Genomic DNA, 16,874 nt, shown 5'->3' with positions numbered 1-16,874 from the left:
ATATATTAAAGCAATCAATTGAATGTATTCGTGACGACTAAACTTTTCTATTAACATCACCAATCTGAAGCAAAAAACTAATGTGTAGCTAATTCCACTAAATGTTTTGGTGAAAATGCAAGCTTGTGTAATGTGACGTTAGTAGCTAACCAGTGCAATGATTAACACGTTTTGTCTGACCATAGGGGAATTAGCATATTATAGCTAACATCATTAAAATATGTCAAAAAAATAAATAAATATATATATATATCATTAAAATATGTCAAAAAATTAATATATATATATTTATTTATTTGACATATTTTAATGATGTTAGCTATAATACGCTAATATATATATATAAAGGTGGCAAATATATATTAGCGTATTATAGCTAACATCATTAAAATATGTCAATAAATAAATATATATTTATTTTATGACATATTTTAATGATGTTAGCTATAATACGCTAATATATATATAAAGGTGGCAAATATATATTAGCGTATTATAGCTAACATAATTAAAATGTCAATAAATAAATAAATATATATATATTTATTTTTTGACATATTTTAATGATGTTAGCTATAATACGCTAATATATATATATATATATATATATATATATAAAGGTGGCAAATATATATTAGCGTATTATAGCTAACATCATTAAAATATGTCAATAAATAAATAAATATTTATTTATTTTTTGACATATTTTAATGATGTTAGCTATAATACGCTAATATATATATATATATATATAAATAATAGTAAAATGTAGCACACACATTTTTACAGGAATGACATCTATTTTTTCCAACTTTAAAAATGGAGAGTTTAAAAATTCTCCTAAGCACAATTTAACCAGGTACTCTAGACTAGTGGTAAATTAGACTCCTTCAGTCCATTATTGGGCTAACGTTACCCCTTATAGTCCAAGGACCTTACATGCTCTGTTTAAAGGTGAATTGGCTCTGGAAGCCTAAACTGCCAAATACTCCATCTAAATGTGAATCGATTCTCAATTGCAGTACAGTTCTAGAAACAAATCTCTCTACTTTCATATCAATCAAAATGATTTCACCAATGCAAAATACCGCTTACTGTAACACTGTTTTAACAGTTGCAGCCGACAGTATTTTTCATAGTCAACTTGTTTATGATGTCCGTCTTCCATTTCTTCACAGGTGTTAGTCGCAAATAGTTCATTCAAACAGGTCTTCCGTCTGTTTTCCGTAAACATGTGCTCAGTTGGTAGAGCATGGTGTTTGCAATGCCAGCATGGTGTGTGCAACGCCAGGGTTGTGGGTTCGATTCCCACGGAGGGTTAGTACAACAACAAAAAAAATGCATGAAATTAAATGTATGAAATGTATGCATTCACTACTGTAAGTCGCTCTGGATAAGAGCATCTGCTAAATGACTGAAATGTAATGTAACATGAAGATATGGCCTTGTGGGAACACTAACCCTAAAAAGGTGTGTATCAATTTAACCTTTTGTTTTCAGGAGGAGAAAAAGATGGCGGAAGCAGAAGCTGTTAAGGATCTTGAATCTAATGGCGGTAGAATTAAAGGAAAATATGACAACAAAAAATGCTAAACTGAGCAAAGTAGCGTACAGTGCTGAGAATGTTCCTTCGTATCTTGTAGGAAGGAATACGGTTTGTTGATGATGAGCAGTTAATTGGATTACCAATCTTGAAGAATTAATTTGAGATATCCAAACTGGTGGAGAGAGTGCTGGGTAAAGTAAAGGCTGTGAGAATCACAAGGCAGGCTTGTTTTATGTACTTCTGAGGATCAGAAGGTACGTGTGTTGCATCTCACCTGATTCGAGAAGTTTGCCGTGTCTCTTCTGAACAGGGCGCACTTCAAGGTGGTAATATCTGGTATCTCGTGGGAAGTCGATGTTGCACAGATTAAACATATTCCTGGAGTGAATGATGCACGTCGGTTGAATCGAGTGGTTAATGGAGCAAAAGTGAAATGTCGGTCTGTTCTTTTTTTAAAGCGGAGCCCCTCCCTACCCAGGTGAAGTTGGGATATGTGAGTTATAATGTATTGTAGAAGTGAGGAGAAAGTGAAGTGTTGCAATTGTAGTGGGAACCATGAAGCGACATCTTTGGAGTGCCCGACGAGGGTGAGGTAGCTAGAGTCAGGATTAATCAGATCATCTCATATGCAGCAGCAGTGAGAAAGGTTTAGGGATTGAGTGGTCCTGAAGAGTCCACAGTGGTCGGTAGGCATTCTCTACGGGCGGGCTCTCACCAGCAGGACCCAGAGATGTTGCATGTGAAGGTGGAATTTGTGTTTTTTTATGGCAATGGTGGTCAATGGCACAGTTAAGGTGGAGAAGAGGTCCAGAAGGATGGATGTTATTGTGGATGTGGCAGTGCGGTTCCTGAGACTAAAGGGTTTTTGGGAAAAGGATTTACATGAGGTACTGGCATGAGCAGAGGTGTAAAGTACTTAAGTAAAAATACCTTAAAGTACTAAAGTGTTTTTTGGGGGGGTATCTGTACTTTACTTTTTTTTAAATCTTTGACAACTTTTACTTTACTACATTCCTAAAGAAAATAATGTACTCTTTACTCCATACATTTTCCCTGACACCCAAAAGTACTCGTTACATTTTGAATGCTTAGCAGGACAGGAAAATGGTCCAGTTCACGTACTTAAAGAGAACATCCCTTGTCATCCCTACTGCCTCTGATCTGGCAGACTTATTAAACACAAATGCTTCGTTTTTAAATGTCTGAGTGGGACTGTGCCCCTTGCTAGCCGTACATTTTAAAAACAAGAATGGTTGCGTCTGGTTTGCTTAATATAAGGAATTTGATTTATACTTTTGATACTTGAGTATATTTAAAACAAAATTCTTTTTGACTTTTACTGAAGTAGTATTTTACTGGAAGACTTTTACTCGAGTCATTTTCTATTAAGGTATCTTTACTTTTACACTACAATTGGGTATTACTTTTTCCACCGGTCACGAACAATACCACCCTCTCGGGCCCCGGGGCCTGGGGAGGGAGTTATGGAAATTTGATGGACTGAAAGAGTGGGAGTTATCATGAAACTGAGAGTCATGATCAAGGGCTAGAGCCTCTAGTAACGTTAGAGGTAAGTTAGAACTCCTGGCAGCAGGCTGAACGATAGACGTCCCTGTCACTATCCATGCAACTTCAAGCGAGACTTGCGTTTGACCTAGCTAAGTTAGCTACAATAAACATTACGTGCACGCTGGTTTGTACAAGTAGACATGCATAGACTGTTCATGTACTAGCTTACGTTACCTGGCTAACGTTACTAGTAAGCAGAAAAGCTGGTTAACGTTGGGAACAGTCACAATCAATTGAAACCACAAAGTCTAATCACATATAGATAAAGCCCATGAAATGTAGGAGCTGGAAACTTACTTTAGAACTTTCTTGACTCGCTATTTCTCTCTTTCTTGTCCAACATAGCTAGCCATATGATACAGTTGAATAAAATAAGCTATTCCTCCTGGCTGCCCAACCCCGCCCATTTACATCACTAGTCAATCCCTGCTGTTGCCGTAAGAACTACACACAGTGTCATGCATTCCAATTGGCTATCGTTATATGCACTCATCCTATCAGAGTCGTGCTTATATTCTCAGTTAGCTATGTACTTCCTGTTTACACGAGCACGGTCAGAGAGGCGAAGCGAGAGGTTTTACTCCGCCCAAAATAAGCCTTATTCTTCTTCGATGAGGTTTAACGTCGGTTGGCATCCAATAAATGTTGCATTGCCGCCACCTACTAGACTGGAGTACAATTCCCTTATACTTTGCTTGAAAATACCCTACCATCTAAATCAACACTCACTATTTTTTTTTAAATAACATCTTATAAAAAATAACAACACCCTACTCCACTATTTAAATGTATTTTGTCCTACCTCAGGCCAACAACCTGAAAGGATGGGACACCACCACTTAACACACCCTGTAACTCGTCTGATGTCAAGTCTCGCACACCCAAGTACCTCTCTGCAGCTGCCACCACAACCTCAATTTTCTGCAATGTACGTTCCATCCCTGCAGTTCAGTTGATAACCATTGATATAAATGCTAAAAATCAAATCTTACTGAAACATATATCACTTGTTGGCCTTGACCCATCTTCCTCTACTTTCTTCACTGCCTCAGCATATGTCAGCTTCTGCACTACTCTAACCCTGGAAACCTCAACCTGCCTCTCTCGCATGGGACATTTCTGATCCCCAGCCCCATGGGCACCCCTACAATTAACACATACCACTACTTTCCCCAATGCTACACATTCCTTTCCAAAATAAGCCAACCAAGTGAGGAATTTTTGTATGGATGTCAATGAGAATATGGAGGACCAAACCTGCAGTAATTAGAATTAAATCAATAAATTCACACATAAATCAATAAATGCACATATAAATAAATAAATAAATGTGTAGCGCATATAGATATGTATCAATATGATGGCACTTTTTTGGGGGGGGAAATAGGAGATACAATCTATTATATGCTGCTGTGTTGCAAGCGCAACATAAAAATAACAAATGCAAAATTGTCCTTGCTTGATGTAAAGACAGGTGAACAGTTTTAGGACACTGAGCCATTGACTGCCTGCCTGCACCAGGTGGCTGTGTTACAACTTGGTTGCTTTTGACAATAAGTCACTGGACTACAGCCATATAGTTTTGAACCTAGAAGACAACCAAGAAGGATTCAACCCGGGATGGGCGAGAGGAATGTCCAGTTGGCTGGAAAAGATAACGTTAGTGAGTATCAAGCTAGCTAGCTTGGCTACAACTAATATAGTCAAGGGGGTTAGCTAGGTGCATTTGACAGACAAACTCTCAGTTTTACACTTAGCTAGCTAGCTAGATAAGGAACTAAACTGCAATTATCATAAACCATTATTATCTAGCTAGATACAGTAGCTAAATATCTGTCAGCAGGATCATTTACTAGATCATTTATTAAGCAATATAGTGGATACTTAATTAATAGGGTTGTCATTTAGTTAGCTAGCTAGCTACATTGGCTAATTATTGACCTCATCCATCTTTGAAGCAGTTTGGCTGCAAAATTAGGTCTCAACAATCACAGGTATCTAAGTTAGCAGCTAGCTTAACTACAGTCAAATAAGGAGAAGTATATTGTTATGATGTAATAAGTAATCTATGTGAAGCTAGCCACAATACGTATTAGCCACAATAGTGGAATTTGTTGTTCACCTTAGCAATTGTTAGTGAGATGAAACATGGTGCCATAATATAAATAATATCTTAGCTAGCTATAAATGCACATGTATACCATGTAATTTGTCATAGCCTTTTTCACAGGGGCTGCACCCCTGCCCAGTCATGTGAAATCCATAGATTAAAATAAATGAATTAGGCCCTAATCTAATGATTTCCTTGTGAATTGTAACTCGCTAAAATCTTTGAAATTGTTGCATGTTACGTTTATATTTTTGTTCATAGCTAATTTGCTACATGAGGCTTATTTTATGTAATATATGTTTCGTAATGTTTAGGTTGTTATGAATGCACGGATATCCTGTAGGTGTATGTACCTGGCATTTCGGCAACCTACCAAAACATTATTTTATATCTGGGTTGTGCCTGTTGTTATAGAGGATTGATTTTATTTATTTTATTTTATTATGATCTCTTTTAGTTCTCATTTGGACTAGTCTTCCAATAGTCCTTAAACATTAGAATATAATTTATAATACGATCACATTTTCACACTGTTACAAACAGACATAATACACTGACGTGGGGAGGGGGGGGGGGGGGGGGGGTTCAATGTAAATAGTTTGGGTGGCCATTTGATTAGTTGAGTTGTTCCGCAGTCTTATGGCTTGGGGGTAGAAGCTGTTAAGGAGCCTTTTGGTCCTAGACTTGGCGCTCCGGTTCCGCTTGCCGTGTGGTGGCAGAGAGAACAGTCTATGACTTGGGTGACTGAAGTCTTTGACAATTTTTTGGGGCCTTCCTCTGACACCACCTAGTATATAGGTCCTGGATGTCAGGAAGCTTGGCCCCAGTGACTTTGTGAATGTTGACCTGTTTTAAAGGTCTTTCTCACATCGGCTACGGAGAGCGTGATCACACAGTCATCCAGAACAGCTGGTGCTCTCATGTATGCTACAGTGTTGCTTGCCTCAAAGCGAGCATAAAAGGCATTTAGCTCGTCTGGTAGGCTCGTGTCACTGGGCAGCTCCGGCTGTGTTTCCCTTTGTAGTCCATAATAGTTTTCAAGCCCTGCCACATCTGATGAGCATCAGAGCTTGTGTAGTATGATTCATTCTTAGTCCTGTATTGACACTTTGCCTGTTTGATGGTTCGTCTGAGGGCATAGCGTGATATCTTATAAGCTTCCGGATTAGTGTCCCACTCCTTGAAAGCGGAAGCTCTAGCCTTTAGCTCGGTGCGGATGTTGCCTGTAATCCATGGCTTCTGGTTAGGAAATGTATGAACGGTCGCTGTGGGGACGATGTCGTCGATGCACTTATTGATGAAGCTGGTGACCGAGGTGGTATACTCCTCAATGCCATTGGATGAATCCCGGAACATATTCCAGTTTGTGCTAGCAAAACAGTTCTGTAGCGTTCCATCCGCATCATCTGACCACTTCTGTATTGAGTGAGTCACGTGTACTTCCTGCTTTAGTTTTTGCTTGTAAGCAGGAATCAGGAGGATAGAATTATGGTCAGATATGCCAAATGGAGGGTGATGGAAAGCTGTGTATGCATCTCTGTGTGTGGAGTAAAGGTGGTCTAGAGTTTCTTTTTAATCTGGTTGCACGTGTGACATGCTGGTAGAAATTAGGTAAAACTGATTTAAGTTTGCCTGCATTAAAGTCCCTGGCCACTAGGAGCGCTGCTTCTGGATGAGCATTTTGTATTTTGCTTATGGCCTTATACAGCTCGTTGAGTGCTGTCTTAGTGCCAGCATCGGTTTGTGGTGGTACATAGATGGCTACGAATAATATAGATGAGAACTCTCTTGGTAGATAGTGTGGTCTTCAGCTTATCATGAGGTATTTTACCTCAGGCGAGCAATACCTTGAGACTTCTTTAATATTACACATCACGCACCAACAGTTATTGACAAATAGACACACACCCCTGCCCCTCGTCTTACCAGACATAGCTGCTCTGTCCTGCCGAAAAACGAAGAAGCCAGCCAGCTCTATATTATCCGTGTCGTTGTTCAGCCAAGTCTCGGCGGAATATAAGATATTACAGTTTTTAATGTCCCATTGGTAGGATAGTCTTAATCGTAGATCTTCCAGTTTGTTTCCCAATGATTGCACATTGGCCAATAATACAGAGGGTAGTGGTGGTTTGCTCACTTGCCAACGAATTCTCACAAAGCACTGAAATGAATTTTATAATATCGGTACATTATAGGAACACCTGTAATTACAAAAGTACAGTGATTATTGTTTTGCTTTAGCTTGCGATTAAGAATCAGTCGTAGAGATTTTGTAAGTGCATAAAGAGGTCAACTGTACAAAAAGTCAGATGTCTATGTGTTGAAACTATACTTTCAGTTTCTGTTGATACTATGTTACAGTCTTACTTCTGCTAGCACATGATAGCAATAGGAGAAAGAAGGATTTGGAAACTAACTGCAAATAACAATAAGCTGAACTCCGCTTAGCAGAGACATCTTTGTATTAGCAACTTAATTATGAGCTTATATGGTATTAAATTTAAGGGACATCACCCTGGGCGGGGTGATCCTCAGTAGGGGATAAAAAAGGAAAACACCACCTTTTGTGCTGAGTGTGTTACTTGCAAATTACTGTAAGTGTATATTCCGGGTTGCAATCCGGCTCGCAATCCTTATTAAACAAATGAACCTATGATCAAAGAAGTTTCCTGTGGTCACTTGTGTGCCATAGGCCAGAATTCCCTTACAATTCTTGGTGACGAGGATGGGATGGATAATGGCAGTCTTCAACTGATTCCAGATTGACGACAGGTCACACCGTGCACAGGGGTCACCAGTGACCCAGGGAATTCTCACTCCACATAGAGGTTGGAACAGATGAAACCCGTCTGAAATCACTGGAGCAGGGGAGACTGTCTACTCTATCCCGAACAAATTTAGATAAGAACTGGATTCTTTGATCATGGGTTAACGAGCTTAGTTTTAAGAAAATAGCTCTTAGTTTTAAGAAATAGCAAGCTCAGTGAATGGGAGATAGGGGCAGAGTCCTCTTGAAAGAAGGGTCCTTTCTCTATTATAGGGGTTGGCTGAATGGGAGATGGGAGTATGAATGGGAGATGGGGCAGAGTCGTCTTGAAGAAGGAAATGTATGAATGGGAGATAGGGGCAGAGTCCTCTTGAAAGATGGGAGTATGAATGGGAGATAGGGGCAGAGTCCTCTTGAAGAAGGAAATGTATGAATGGGAGATTAACAAGAAGGAGTAAACAAAGAAAGAAACCAAACTACAGATGGCTCAGCTGGTTTTCTACCAAGGGAAATCCCCACATCCACAACCATATGCTCTACATCCACAACCATATGCAACTGGAGGGCTGCCGAGAGGAAAAGGAGCAGGTCACCCGCGGAGTGGTGGAGGTGGAGAACGAGCTCAGGGAAGAGGCCGTGGCAGAGGAAATTCCAAAACGTTCATCTGCTATACCTGCAATCAACCTGGACACACTTCCCTTTATGTCTACAGAAAGGCTGCTTTGTATGCGGCCAACCCGGTCATTTTAAGAGAGAATGCCCAAACGCTCAGGGCAACCCAGAACCAGCAGATCGTGGACCCTGGCTGAATGCCCCTCCTCCACACACAGCGGCGCACAACCCAGAGTCCTGAGGAGACGAAGGAGAAGAGGACTTTGAGACAGAGACAGAAGATAGTGCAAATCTTGTGCCACAGTTGGTGAAACTGCTCTCCTCTCCTCATCAGTCGCCCATGGTGCAAGTTCAGATAGAATTTAATTTCTATGCGATACGGGGGCAACCATATCGGTTATTAATGTGAAAATCATACCCAGACTCACCTCTGTCTGAAGCTACTGTCATTTCGGTTGGGGCATCGGGAGTGCCCATGACTGACCACTTAACTAAACCAATCATGGTGAAGTTGGGAGACATGACTTGAGCGCACACTCTCCTGGCCTCTCCACATTGTCCTAAAGAGTTGTTGGCCTGAGACCAACTATGCAAATTTGGGATTGAGGTTCACTGTGATACTAGTGGAGTAACATTTCTACTCCTCTGAGTTGTGAACAATTGGTACATGTCCATTTTGACTGGTCTTTAGACTGGTTAAAATGGCGCCGGAAGAAATGGTAGCAGTTTTATGGGCGACCAAACCAATTGTGCTATTATGTGTTTTTTTCACGTTATTTGTAACTTATTTTGTACATCATATTTCTGCAACCGTATCTTACGGCAAAAAAGAGCTTCTGGATATCAGGACAGCGATCACTCACCTCGGATTAGACAAAGATTTTTTTCTTCAACAAGCAAGACACACAGGATACTCTCCAAACACCCGACATCCCTGTTATTTGCAAGAGGAAGCGACGCAGGTACAGAGGACAAAGAGGAGGATGCCTGGTCAGGACCCGGAGAAGGTGAGGGGGAAAGCTGACGTTACCGTCAATACTACTCGCCAACGTGTAATCATTGGACAATAAATTAGACGAGGTACGATCACGAATATCCTACCAACGGGACATCAAAAACTGTAATATCCTATGTTTCATGGAATCGTGGCTGAATGACTACATAGATATTCAGCTAGCGGGATATTCGCTGCACCAGCAAGATAGAACAGCACACTCCGCTAAGACGAGGGGGGGGGGGGGGGGGCGGTCTGTGCATATTTGTAAACAACAGCTGGTGCACGAAATCTAAGGAAGTCTATAGATTTTGCTCGCCTGAAGTAGAGTATATTGTGATAAATTGCAGGCCACACTACTTGCCTAGAGAGTTTTCAGCTATACTTTTCGTGGCTGTTTATTTACCACCACAGACAGATGCTGGCACTAAGACCGCACTCAGTCAGCTGTATAAGGAAATAAGAAAACAGGAAACCACTCACCCAGAGGCGGCGCTCCTAGTGGCCGGAGACTTTAATGCAGGGAAACTTAAATCAGTTCTACCAAATTTCTATCAAAATGTTAAATGTGCAACCAGAGGGGAAAAAATTCTAGATCACCTGTACTCCACACACAGAGACGCGTACAAAGCTCTCCCTCGCCCTCCATTTGGTAAGTCCGACCACAACTCTATCCTCCTGATTCCGGCTTAAAAGCAAAAATTAAAGCAGAAAGCACCAGTGACTCGGTCTATAAAAAAGTGGTCAGATGAAGCAGATGCTAAACTACAGGACTGTTTTGCTATCACAGACTGGAACATGTTCCAGGATTCTTCCGATGGCATTGAGGAGTACACCACATCAGTCACTGGCTTTACCAATAAGTACTTCGACGACGTTGTCCCCACAGTGACTGTACGTACATACCCCAACCAGAAGCCATGGACTACAGGCAACATTCGCAATGAGCTAAAGGGTAGAGCTGCCGCTTTCAAGGTGCGGGACTCTAACCCGGAAGCTTACAAGAAATCCTGCTATGCCCTGCGATGAACCATCAATACAGGGATAAGATTGAATCATACTACACCGGCTCCGACGCTGGTCTTATGTGCCAGGGCTTGCAAACTATTAGACTACAAAGGGAAGCACAGCCGCGAGCTGCCCAGTGACACGAGCCTAGCAAACGACCTAATTCACTTCTATGCTCGCTTCGAGGCAAGCAACACTGAGGCATGCATGAGAGCATCAGCTGTTCGGGATGACTGTGTGATCACGCTCTCCGTAGCCGACGTGAGTAAGACCTTTAAACAGGTCAACATACACAAGGCTGCGGGGCCAGACGGATTACCAGGACGTGTGCTCCGGGCATGTGCTGACCAATTGGCAGGTGTCTTCACTGACATTTTCAACATGTCCCTGATTGAGTCTGTAATACCAACATGTTTCAAGCAGACCACCATAGTCCCTGTGCCCAAGAACAATAAGGCAAACTGCATAAATGACTACAGACTGGTAGCACTCACGTCCGTAGCCATGAAGTGCTTTGAAAAGTTGGTAATGGCTCACATCAACACCATTATCCCAGAAACCCTAGACCCACTCCAATTTGCATACCGCCCAAACAGATCCACAGATGATGCAATCTCTTTTGCACTTCACACTGCCCTTTCCCACCTGGACAAAAGGAACACTTATGTGAGAATGCTATTCATTGACTACAGCTCAGCGTTCGACACCATAGTACCCTCAAAGCTCTTCACTAAGCTAAGGATCCTGGGACTAAACACCTTCCTCTGCAACTGCATCCTAGACTTCCTGACGGGCCGCCCCCAGGTGGTGAGGGTAGGTAGCAACACATCTGCCACCCTGATCCTCAACACTGGAGCGCCTCAGGGGTGCGTGCTCACTCCCCTCCTGTACTCCCTGTTCACCCACGACTGCATGGCCAGGCACGACTTCAACACCATCATTAAGTTTGCAGACGACACAACAGTGATCACCGACAACGACGAGACAGCCTATAGGGAGGAGGTCAGAGACCTGGCCAGGTGGTGGCAGAATAACAACCTATTCCTCAACGTAACCAAGACTAAGGAGATTATTATGGAGTACAGGAAAAGGAGGACCGTACTCTGCGAATGTTGTAGAGCATGAACCTACAGGATCGGGTCACCGCCTTGATGTAAGCGGAGAACGACAGGGTGTTGTCCAGGGTCATGCCAAGGCTCTTAGCACTCTGGGAGGAGGACACAATGGAGTTGTCAACCGTGATGGCGAGATCATGGAACGGGCAGTCCTTCCCCGGGAGGAAGAGCAGCTCCGTCTTGCCGAGGTTCAGCTTGAGGTGGTGATCCGTCATCCACACTGATATGTCTGCCAGACATGCAGAGATGCGATTCGCCACCTGGTTATCAGAAGGGGGAAAGGAGAAGATTAATTGTGTGTCGTCTGCGTAGCAATGATAGGAGAGACCATGTGAGGATATGACAGAGCCAAGTGACTTGGTGTATAGCGAGAATAGGAGAGGGCCTAGAACTGAGCCCTGGAGGACACCAGTGGTGAGAGCACGTGGTGCGGAGACGGATTCTCACCACGCCACCTGGTAGGAGCAACCTGTCAGGTAGGACGCAATCCAAGAGTGAGCCGCGCCGGAGATGCCCAACTCGGAGAGGGTGGAGAGGAGGATCTGATGGTTCACAGTATCAAAGGCAGCAGATAGGTCTAGAAGGATGAGAGCAGAGGAGAGAGAGTTAGCTTTAGCAGTATGGAGAGCCTCCGTGACACAGAGAAGAGCAGTCTCAGTTGAATGACCAGTCTTGAAACCTGACTGATTTGGATCAAGAAGGTCATTCTGAGAGAGATAGCAGGAGAGCTGGCCAAGGACGGCACGCTCAAGAGTTTTGGAGAGAAAAGAAAGAAGGGATACTGGTCTGTAGTTGTTGACATCGGAGGGATCGAGTGTAGGTTTTTTGAGAAGGGGTGCAACTCTCGCTCTCTTGAAGACGGAAGGGACGTAGCTAGCGGTCAAGGATGAGTTGATGAGCGAGGTGAGGTAGGGGACTATGTTCATATACATAGTCACTTTAACCATATCTACATACTACCTCAATCAGCCTGACTAACCGGTGTCTGTATGTAGCCTCTACTTTTATAGCCTCGCTACTGTATATAGCCTGTTGTTACGTACGCCTCTAGGAAGAGGGAACGCAACACCCAGCTACAACTCAACTCCCCGTGGAGTGAAAGAGGTATGGGACTGTAGGTGTGAGTAAGGATGACAAAGGCAGAGAGTGGTACCATTTACAAGGAATTTATTCCATCACACGGTAATATGGGGAAAAGGGGCTGGACGGAACCAAAGCAAAGAAAGTAAATGTCAAAGCCCCCTCTCCTACCTTACCTGCCTACTTAGCACCACCTGGTGCGCTAGCCAAAATACAGGGGATGGTCCGCCCAGGTCTTACCTAGTGTGTATAGACAGTAAATACTACGGGTTATATATGCCCGCAGGCCTCTTGCCTAAGCACTCCCTAGGTGCCTTCCCCTTCCCCCCTGGGAACAAATGAAACAGAATATTACAAACAATTTCACAAAAAAAACTGAGAAACACAGGACATCAAATAAGCTCTGACTGAGCAACAAACTAACACATAACATAACCATCAGCTCTCTCAGCAACAACTAACATAGTATATACCAAATCTCTTTCTGGTAAACAACCAACATATGATATAACCCTCAGCTCTCTTCTCTTACAAAGGAACACTGGCTTTTAAAGCTGGAGAAGGAGTCTGTAATTGGATACAGCTGTGTCCTGACGAGAGGGCGGGGTCAGCTCTCCAATCATCGATGTGGCCGACCAATCAGCTGCTTGGGGGGAATTTCAGGAAGCCATCCTGAAACACACACATACAAACAAAACCACAACACAGAAACTGGGGAACGTTACACCTGTCTTTTTTACTGTTGTTTTATTTCTTTACTTACCTATTGTTCACCTAACACCTTTTTTGCACTATTGGTTAGAGCCTGTAAGTAAGCATTTCACTGTAAGGTCTACACCTGTTGTATTTGGCGCACGTGACAAATAAACTTTGATTTATACTCTGAAAACTTAGTTGATGGGGGAGATGACTGAAGATATTGCGAATTTGGGGGGATGTGAAAGAACCCGATGATTTGCATTGTACCGCATATTATTCAAAACACTGCCGAGATGAGGGGTTTGAAATACACTGGGGTATTGAAAAGGTGTCTAAATCAAAATTGCGGTGTGTTACATAATCAGTAAAGTATTTGGGTAACGATGTCACTCCTGGAGGGAGAAAATTGGGTACTGAGTGACTGGAGGCTATATTGGCAGTGCCTAAACCTCTTACCAAACAACACGTGATGTTATTACTGGGGATGGCTGGCTACTGCAAAGCTCCGGCTGCCTGACTATGCTGAAATAGTCACTCCCCTTCAAGCTTGTATTTATGGTCACCAAATGACCGCACAGGATCCTGATGTTTGGAATGAGGATGCAGAATCAGCTATGGTTGCTCTAAAGCAAAGGTTGACTGTTTAACCATGCCTGGGTTTGCTTTTTAATTTGATTGTGGGTGAGAAAGGGGGTCCTATGTCTGCTGTTCCTACGCAAGAACATGGAGCTCAGCAAAGACCAGTGGGATACTATTCTAAGCATTTGGATCCAGTAGATGGGGAAGGTTTGTTGTCTTAGAGCAGTTGCTGCGGCAACTTAGGTTGTGTTGGCTTGTGCTGATATTGTTGCAATGAAGACTACCATCACATCTATCTGCCCAGGCGGCTGAATTGTTTGCATTAACTAGAGCATGCATGCTGGCTAAGGATAAATCAGTTCATATCTATACTGATAGTCATTCTGCATTCTGTGTCATGTATGATGTTGGCACGCTGTTGAATTATTATTTTTTAAATTAAGCCCATGCCAGGGCTATAAGTACTGCCTGGTAGTTATTAACATGTTCTCCAAATGGGTAGAAGATTTTCCCTGTAGAGAAGCAAATGCAAACACAGTGGCTAAATGCCTACTGAGAAAAATAATTCCAAGATGGGGATTGCCCCCACATGAGGTACTTACAGGTCGACCTATGAGAATGACTAACACTCCTTTTCCGCAGAACAGAATAGCGATGAAGAATGATGGAACTAAATTATTAATAATATACTAACTTGCGCATCCAGATGTTGGCTGGGTAAATAGTAAATACAAGTTTTTTCTGAGTTGTTCCCCTTTATGGATCATTTGATAAGAGATAAGGACTGGCCACCCCTCATCTTCTGGCTGGGCCGGGTGGAGATTATAACAGAACATGGCCAAGATGTTCAAATGTTCACAGGTGACCAGCATGGTCAAATAATAATAATCACAGTGGATGTCGACGCGTTCCTCTCTAGGTTTCTTCCTAGGTTCTGGCCTTTCTAGGGAGTTTTTCCTAGCCATGTGCTTCTACACATGCATTGCTTGCTGTTTGGGGTTTTAGGCTGGGTTTCTGTATAGCACTTTGAGATATCAGCTGATGTAAGAAGGGCTTTATAAATAGATTTGATTTGATTTATAAGCCTTTTTTTATAAAAAAAATGTTTTCAACAGAATGTGTTGTTATTCTCTTTGACATGTTTAAAAATTAACTGAACTAAACTGTGTTTCTGATCTGTCCTCTCTTGAGGTTATCATGAGGGTGACTGCAGTCGTTGTCTTAATGCCTGAAAGGAATAATTTGACCACGAGAACGGTGTGAACCTCAAAACCCCCTCTAAAATGGCTGAAGAAGAGCGACAAAGGTGTGCAATCCGGCCCTGTCCGTACCACTTCTACTGAGAAACCTGAGTCCGAGCCAGCAACCGGTGTACAGCATCCAATCAAAGCTATCAACTGCTTTTCTCTCGTGCCTTTTCTTTCAGGAGTGGGACAGGAGTACATGTGAAGTAAGCATGAAGAGAGATCCGTTCCCAAACCTCTCTCATATTGCTGGTATGCTGGTCAACAAGGGTGTGACATTGAAATTGGAACATTATCATGGCCCATCCACTTGAACTATGAAGTTGGCTGAAGAAGACTATGAAGAGATGCCAGAAGATTGAGTACCTGAAGGGGGTGGGGTTTGTCAACTATGCCCAAAATTGGGGTATTAAGTTGATTGTAGAGGTATACACACTGATAAATTTAGTTATTTAGATTAATAATGCATTGGGATACTGATCTATGGTTATAATCGTGATAAGAAAGTGAATACTATAATTATGGATAATTATGCTATATGATAATATAAATATACATTCTGCCAGTGTCGATGTGCTAAATTGAAGGTTTTTAACTTTGAGTAATAGGACCAATCACTGAAGCATTGTCATTCTAATTTTGGGTTGGATAATTAATTGGGTATTGATTATGATTTGGAAACTGAAAGATTTTTGAAAACTGACCAATTGATTTGGGTATGTTCTTAGTTAATAACTATATGAGTGAAGCAATGAATGTATTATGAATTGATTGTTTTGATTGATGCTATGCTAATTGTGACATGGGTAAAGAAGTTGTGTACTAAAGATTTTGACACTATTCTCAGCATGCCCTGGTGAATGGAGAGGGTGCACTCTGACCCGGAGATCCTGAGAGTGAACCTCATCCTAATCCATTACCAAATTACATTTTCTAAATGTCCACCATGCTGACCCTTCTTATTGTGCCAGGTGACAGTGTGACGATTGTCCTGTGTGTTGTAATGAAGCTTGCGTGCAATGTGACAAAGAGATGATTGTCCTATTTGTGCTACATTTCCTTGTGAACCAAAATAATTTATTGTAATGTTTGTGTTGGAGGTTTTACCTCCAAAGCGGGGAGTGAAAGGAATTTTATAATATCTGTACATTATAGGAACACCTGTAATTACAAAAGTATAATGATTAATGTTTTGCTTTAGCTTGAGATTAAGAATCAGTGGTGGAGACTTTGTAGGCTCCCTAAATCTTATCAGCATATCGAATGCGCGAAGGGGCTGGCAAAATTCTGGATCATTGTTACTCTAACTTCCGCGACGCATACAAAGCCCTCCCTCGCCCTCCTTTCGGGAAATCTGACCACGACTCCATTTTGTTGCTCCTAGTGATTCCACGCTTCAAGATTGCTTCGATCACGTGGACTGGGATATTTTGTATTTTTTTATTTCACCTTTATTTAACCAGGTAAGCTAGTTGAGAACAAGTTCCGGATAGCGTCGAACAACAACATTGATGTATATGCTGATTCGGTGAGCGAGTTTATTAGCAAGTG

At 42.1% G+C, this 16,874-nt stretch overlaps 1 protein-coding gene across 4 annotated transcripts in view; it reads right to left on the bottom strand.

The window, feature by feature from the left end:
- The window catches only part of LOC106563121 (patatin-like phospholipase domain-containing protein 7), a 49,408-nt gene extending 45,869 nt beyond the window's left edge, over positions 1-3,539 (bottom strand). For 2 of the 4 annotated variants that reach the window (XM_014128355.3, XM_014128356.3), the window contains exon 1: positions 3,413-3,527. The gene's annotated coding sequence lies outside the window, so the exon portion shown is untranslated. Of the gene's footprint in view, positions 1-3,412 lie in introns of all 4 variants that reach the window. The other 2 variants (XM_014128353.3, XM_014128354.3) reach the window with 2 other exon arrangements.
- Positions 3,540-16,874: the final 13,335 nt, after the last annotated feature.

The sequence above is a fragment of the Salmo salar genome, chromosome 11 (genome assembly GCF_965601325.2).
Source record: "Salmo salar chromosome 11, fSalSal1, whole genome shotgun sequence".
NCBI lineage: Eukaryota > Metazoa > Chordata > Actinopteri > Salmoniformes > Salmonidae > Salmo > Salmo salar.
Note: the sequence above shows the minus strand (reverse complement) of the source record. Positions and strands in the feature narration are given on the sequence as shown.